General features: G+C 41.3%; 1 pseudogene; it reads right to left on the bottom strand.

Annotated features, from left to right (window-relative positions):
• Nucleotides 1–2,351: 2,351 nt before the first annotated feature.
• On the bottom strand, nt 2,352–5,506 carry LOC141569917 (large ribosomal subunit protein eL6 pseudogene; annotated as a pseudogene).
• Nucleotides 5,507–6,205: the final 699 nt, after the last annotated feature.

Genomic DNA, 6,205 nt, shown 5'->3' on the forward strand with positions numbered 1-6,205 from the left:
GCACTGTATCAAGGGCATCGCTACCTTTCACCACTGCACCACTCTGATCCATTCATGCCCTGCCCTAGGTTCATGGCATCGTCACCAATTCTTCCAAAATTTCTAAAAATAGACTTACAACTTGGTGGTTGGAAGCTCATGATACAGGTTTCTCTGCTGCAGTTGGTCTCCAAACTGTAACTGATATTCACTGTCTCCCTCATCAGCCACTCATTGTAGACTCTTATCATCATTGGCTCATCTTTCTGCTGCTCTAGGTCGGAACACCAAGACCATTTACTGCAAGGGTCTGAGCCCTTAATTCCTGTATTTTGTTTTTTTTTTTAAGATTAAAAAAAATATACCTGACATACAATATTATATTAGTTTCAGGTGTACATCATAGTTATTCACCATTTATATACCTAAAGAAGTGATCACCGTAAGTCCAGCAACTATCTGACATTGTACAATGCTATCACAATATTATTGACTATATTCTCCATGCTGTCCATTATATCCCCATGACTTATTTTGTTTATACCTGGAAATTTGAACCTCTTATTCCCCTTCACCTTTCCCCCCCTTTAAAAAATTTTTAATTACAGTTGACATTCAATATTATTTTATGTTAATTTCAGGTGTACAACATAGTGGTTAGACGTCTATATAATTTAGGAAGTGATCCCCCTGGCTAGTCTAGTACCCAACTGGCACTATGCATAGTTATTACCATATTATTGACTATATTCCCTATGCTTTAGTTTATATCCCCATGACTAGTTTGTAGCTATCAATTTGTACTTTTTAATCCCTTCCCCCTTTATCACCCACACCCCAACCCCCTCCCATCTATCATCCCAATAAACCTAGTACCATCTCAGACCATACATAGTTATTACAATATTATTGAGTATATGAGGTCTGACAATGAAGTTCGTGAATTTGTTGCAATGATGTTGCTAAACTTTTTTTATATCAGAGGGATTATTCATTATGAATTTGTACCAACCAGGCAGTTAATCAAGTTTACTATTTGGAAGTGCTGAAACAACTGCGTGAAAAAGTTAGACAACCTGAACTTTTCGCCAACAATTCATGGCTCTTGCATCATGGCAATGCACCAGCTCACACGGCACTGTCTGTGAAGGAGTTTTTAGCCAGTAAACAAAGAACTGTATTGAAACTTCCTCCCTACTCACCTGATCTGACCCCCATCAACTTTCTTTACACAAAGATGAAGGAAATATTGAAAGGAAGACATTTTGATGACATTCAGGACATCAACAGTAATATGATGACAGCTCTGATGGCCATCCCAGAAAAAGAGTTCCAAAATTGCTTTGAAGGGTAGACTAGGCCCTGGCATCGGTTCATAGCTTCCCAAGGAGAATACTTTGAAGGTGACCATAGTGATATTTAGCAATGAGGTATGTAGCACTTTTTCTTTTTCTTTCTTTTCTTTTTTTTTTGGTAACACTTTTTCTAGGATGAGTTCATGAACTTAATTGTCTGAACTTCATATTCCTTATGCTATATCCTACATCCCCATGACTGACTACTTTGTAACAATCCCTTTGTACTTCTTAATCCCTTTTCCTTTTTCACCCAATCACAACCCTCCTCCCTTCTGGCAACCATCAAAGTATTCTCTGTATTTATGAGTTTGTTTCTATCTTGTTCATTTGTTTATTTTGTTCTTTGGATTCCACACATCAGCGAAATCACATTGCATCTGTCTTTTGCTGTCTGATACCCTTCAGGTTCATCCATGCCGCCTCAGATGGCTGAGCAATATTCCATTGTATATACATACCACCGACTCTTTATTCATTCATTCATCCATCAACGGACACCAAGGATGCCTCCACATCTTGGCCATTGTAAACAATGCTGTAATTAACATATGGATGTACACATCCCCTCCAAGTAGCATTTTGGATTTCTTCAGATAATTACCCACAAGTGGGATTACTGGGTCCTTATTGTCTCTTGTTATAGCCTTTGTTTTAAAGTCGATTTTGTCTGGTATAAGTATTGCTTCAAGTTTAAGTATAAGTTTGTTTCAATTTTCATGAAATATCTTTTCCCCTTCCCTTTAATCTCAGTCTGTGTGTGTCTTTTTATCTGAAGTAAGGTTATTGTAGACAGCATATGTAAGGGTCTTATTTTCTTATCTATTCAGCCGCCCTATCTTTTGATTGGAGCATTTAATCCGTTGACATTTAAAGTAACTGTTGATAGCTATGTAGTTATTGCCATATGTATATTGCCATATTATGTATATATAATTTGTCTTAATAGAGTCCCTGTAACATTTCTTTCTTTTTTTTTTTTTTAACAGTTCAGGCATTTAATTAGGTTCTTTGTAATTAATTCACCAGTTTGTGAGGATAAACCCCATTTATGAGAGCAGACACAGAGCGGAGGGAGCCCTGGAGCTGAGGAACAGCTTTGATTTTTGGCAGAATTTGCGAGTCCACGGCTTTCTGATTAATTTTGCGCTGCTCTGTAATCTCGAATTTCTCCTTCTCTGTGTTGAAGAGCGCCCCCTCCTGGCGTCCGGGCTTACGCAGCTTCTTCTTCTTGACGTAAGCAGCAGTGAGATGTTTGGGGATTTTCACACCACTGATATCAATTTTGGTGGAGGTGGAGATGACAGATTTCTGGTGTGTTCTACACAGAGGAACTCGATGGAGGGACAGAGGTCCAGTCACAAGTAGCAAGCCACTGCTCAGCTGCTTGAGGAAAACCACCCTCTCGCCTCTATGGTGCCCCGTGAGTTTGACCAGAATGGTCCCGGGAGTGATGCTGGCCTGAAGTTTTGTCACGTGCTTTCTTGCCATGGCTCAACAGCTTTCTAGGCACATCTTCAGTAGGATAGTATCTAGGCATTTTACGAACTTTAACCACTGGTGCCACCATTGTTGTCGCCACCAACTGGTGTTTTGACAGTAGCAAGAACCTTCTCCTTTTCTTTTCAATCCTGGATTTAGCTGCTGAATACTTCCTCTTGTACATGGCCTTTTGGGAATATATAGCTGATCGGGAACATCTGCCGATTCCTCTGATCAGGACAGGGTTTTGGCTGCAGCGGAGCGTCCCCTTTTTAGGCGTTTTGGTCTTGAGATTAGCCTTCTTAACTTTGCCACCAGCATCAGACTTGGCTTCAGGTTTCTTCTCCTTAGTGTCCAGCTTCTCAGGTTTTTCACCGCCATCTTGCAAGTTGGGAAAAAGCTAACATTTCTTATAGTACTGGTTTAGTGGGGAGGACCTTCTTTAGCTTTTTCTTATCTGGGAAGTTCTTTGTCCTTAATTCTAAATTTTAGATTGTCTGGGGAGGGTAATCTTGATTGTAGGTCCTTGCTTTTTATCACTTTGAGTATTTCCTGCCAATCTCTTCTGGCCTGCAAAGTTTCTGTTGAGAAATCAGCTGACAGTCTTATGGGAGCTCCCTTGTAGGTAACTAACTGCTTTGCTCTTGCTGCTTTTAAGATTCTCTCTTTGTCTTTAACCTTTGGCATTTTAATTGTCTTGGTGTGAGCCTGTTTGGTTTCATCTGGTTTGGGACTCTGTGCATCCTGGGCTTGAATATCCATTTCCTCCACCATTAGGGAAGTTTTCTGTCATTATTTCTTCAGATTGGTTTTTCAATCCCTTGCTCTCTCTCTTCTCCTGGTGCCCTTACAATGTGACTGTTGGTACGCTTGATATTGTTCCAGAGACCCCTTAAACTGTCCTCATTTTTTTGTATTCTTTTTTCTTTTTGCTGTTCTGTTTGGGTGTTTTCTGCTAACTTATCTTCTAAATTGCTAATTCTATCCTCACTTCATCTAACCTACTGTTGATTACCTTTAATGTATTCTTCATTTTAGTTATTGTAGTCTTTATTTTATTTTATTATTTTTTTTTAAACTTATGAATTGTTTATTTCTGGAATTTTCCATTTAATATTTTCAGACTGGGTTGACTACAGGTAACTGAAAGCATGAAAAGCAAAATCACAAATAATGTGTGACTACTACTGTTCAGCATTTCAAAATTTGTAGAATACAACTAATGCAGTGCTTCAGGAAAAATTTTTTTTTTCTTATTTTATTTTTTATTTATTTTTTTAAATTAGTTTCAGGTGCACAAGACAGAGCAAAACTTAGACGTTTATCATTTACATCCCTCACACTGTGTGAACCCCCCTCCCCCCATCCACCATCCCCCTGTACGTTCCCAAAACCTCTCACCTTCCCCTTATCCCCACCCCCCCGCCCCTCTAGCAACCCTCTGTTTTTCCTCCATGTTTCCAAAACTGTCTCTGATTAGTTCATTCACTTATTCTTTTCTTTAGATTCCGCATATAAGTGAGATCATATGGTATTTGTCTTTCTCTTTCTGACTTATTTCACTTAACATAATGTTCTCTAGGTCCATCCATGTTGTCGCAAATGGTAAGATTTCTTTCTTCTTTACGGCTGCATAATATTCCATCGTATCAATGGCCCAGTTTCTTAACCCAGTCATCTACCACCGGTCCTTTCGGTTGTTTCCATGTCTCGGCCATTGCGTATAGTGCTGCAATAAACATAGGAGTGCATAAAGATTTTTGAATTGGAGTTTTGGATTTCTCCGGATAGATACCTAGGAGTGGGATTGCTGGATCATAAGGTAGTTCCATTTTCAGATTTTTGAGATACCTCCAAACTGTTTTCCATAGTGGCTGCACCAATCTGCATTCCACCAACAGTGCACCAGCGTTCCCTTTTCTCCGCATCCACGCCAGCACTTGTTGTTTGTTGATTTATTGATGATAGCCATCCTGACTGGGGTGAGGTGGTATCTCATTGTGGTTTTTATTTGCATTTCTCTAATGGTTAGTGAGGTTGAACATTTCTTCATATGTCTGTTTGCCATCTGTAGTCTTTATTTTTGACTCGTTCTTTTTTTGTGTTTTCTATCTCTATTTTTATGTTTCCTACCTCTTTGTTGAAGTTCTTCCTGAGATCATTGAACATCCTTGTCACCAGTGTTTGGAACTCTGTGTCTGATAGATTGCTTGTCTCCATTTTGTTTTGTTCTTTTTCTGGAGCTTTGTTCTGCTCTTTTATTTGGCAAATGTTTCTTCGTCTCCCTATTTTGGCTGCCTCCTTTGTTTGTTTCTATGTATAGCTGCTGTATCTCTAGGTCTTAGTAGAGTGGCCTTATGTAGTAGGTGTCTTGTGGGATCCAGTGGTGCAGTCTCTCTGGTCACCAGAGCCCAGTGTGTCCCTTGTGTGAGTTGTGTGTTCCCTCCCATTGTAGCTGAGACTTGATTACTGTTGGAATGTCAATGGGAGGATTGAATCTCAGGCTGATTTGTTGTGAGTACTGGCTGTGACCACAGTGGAGGAACTGTTTTGCAGGGGCTGTCCCTACAGAGCAGGGTTTGCTCTAATGGGACTTGTGCCTGCTCAGTCTTTCTTTGGGGTGTGTTGCCCTTGGAAGTGGCCAGGTGATGCTCCAGCCCACTCTGATTCTGGCCACTGGGCCTGGTCATCCTGGGGCCTCCTGGGAGGATCCTCTGCAGGCTAAGATCAGTTTCACTTTGTACCCTGCCCAGGGATACCTGGCATAAGCCACAAAGCAATCCAGAGATGGCTGCCACTGGTACTGTGATTGGAAGTGCCTTGAGAGGCCAAGCCATGAATCAAGGTCAGCTGTCACTAGTGCCAACCTTAGGGATGTTCAGCCAGAGGTATGGGACACACTGAAGCCAGATGCTGCTTGTTTGGGTTTTGTGAACCTTTGAGAGATTTTAGAAATATTCACAGCATGAGCCAAGGCAGGCTTTTTATACAGAAAAGCCATTGGAAGCTGCGTGGGTGTGCCTGAAAGTCGAATGGAGCACCGTGTTCTCAGGGAATCACTAGGGTGGGGCAGGCAAAAGGTGATAGCCAGTTTCATGGAGACTCAGATATAGCATCTGCCTGTGTCTGCATGCTGGGAAGGGGTAGGACTCCACAAAGAAATAATGTCTTCCATCAGCTCCTCCATCCAGGAGAAAGCTGCTTCTCCAGCCCTCAACCTCAAGCCAGACAACTCAGTTCCTCCCTTTATGTCCCTGGTGCCTTTTGAGCTGCTGCTGCAGTGCTGGAGCTCAGAGCCAGTGAGTCCATCAGTGAGTCTGTGCATGGTCCCTTTAAGAGGAATGGCTGAGAGTGCAGCCACCCTCTGTCTCACTCAGCAACAATCTCTG

This window comes from Rhinolophus sinicus, unplaced genomic scaffold (assembly GCF_036562045.2).
Source record: "Rhinolophus sinicus isolate RSC01 unplaced genomic scaffold, ASM3656204v1 Contig151, whole genome shotgun sequence".
Taxonomy (NCBI): Eukaryota; Metazoa; Chordata; class Mammalia; order Chiroptera; family Rhinolophidae; genus Rhinolophus; species Rhinolophus sinicus.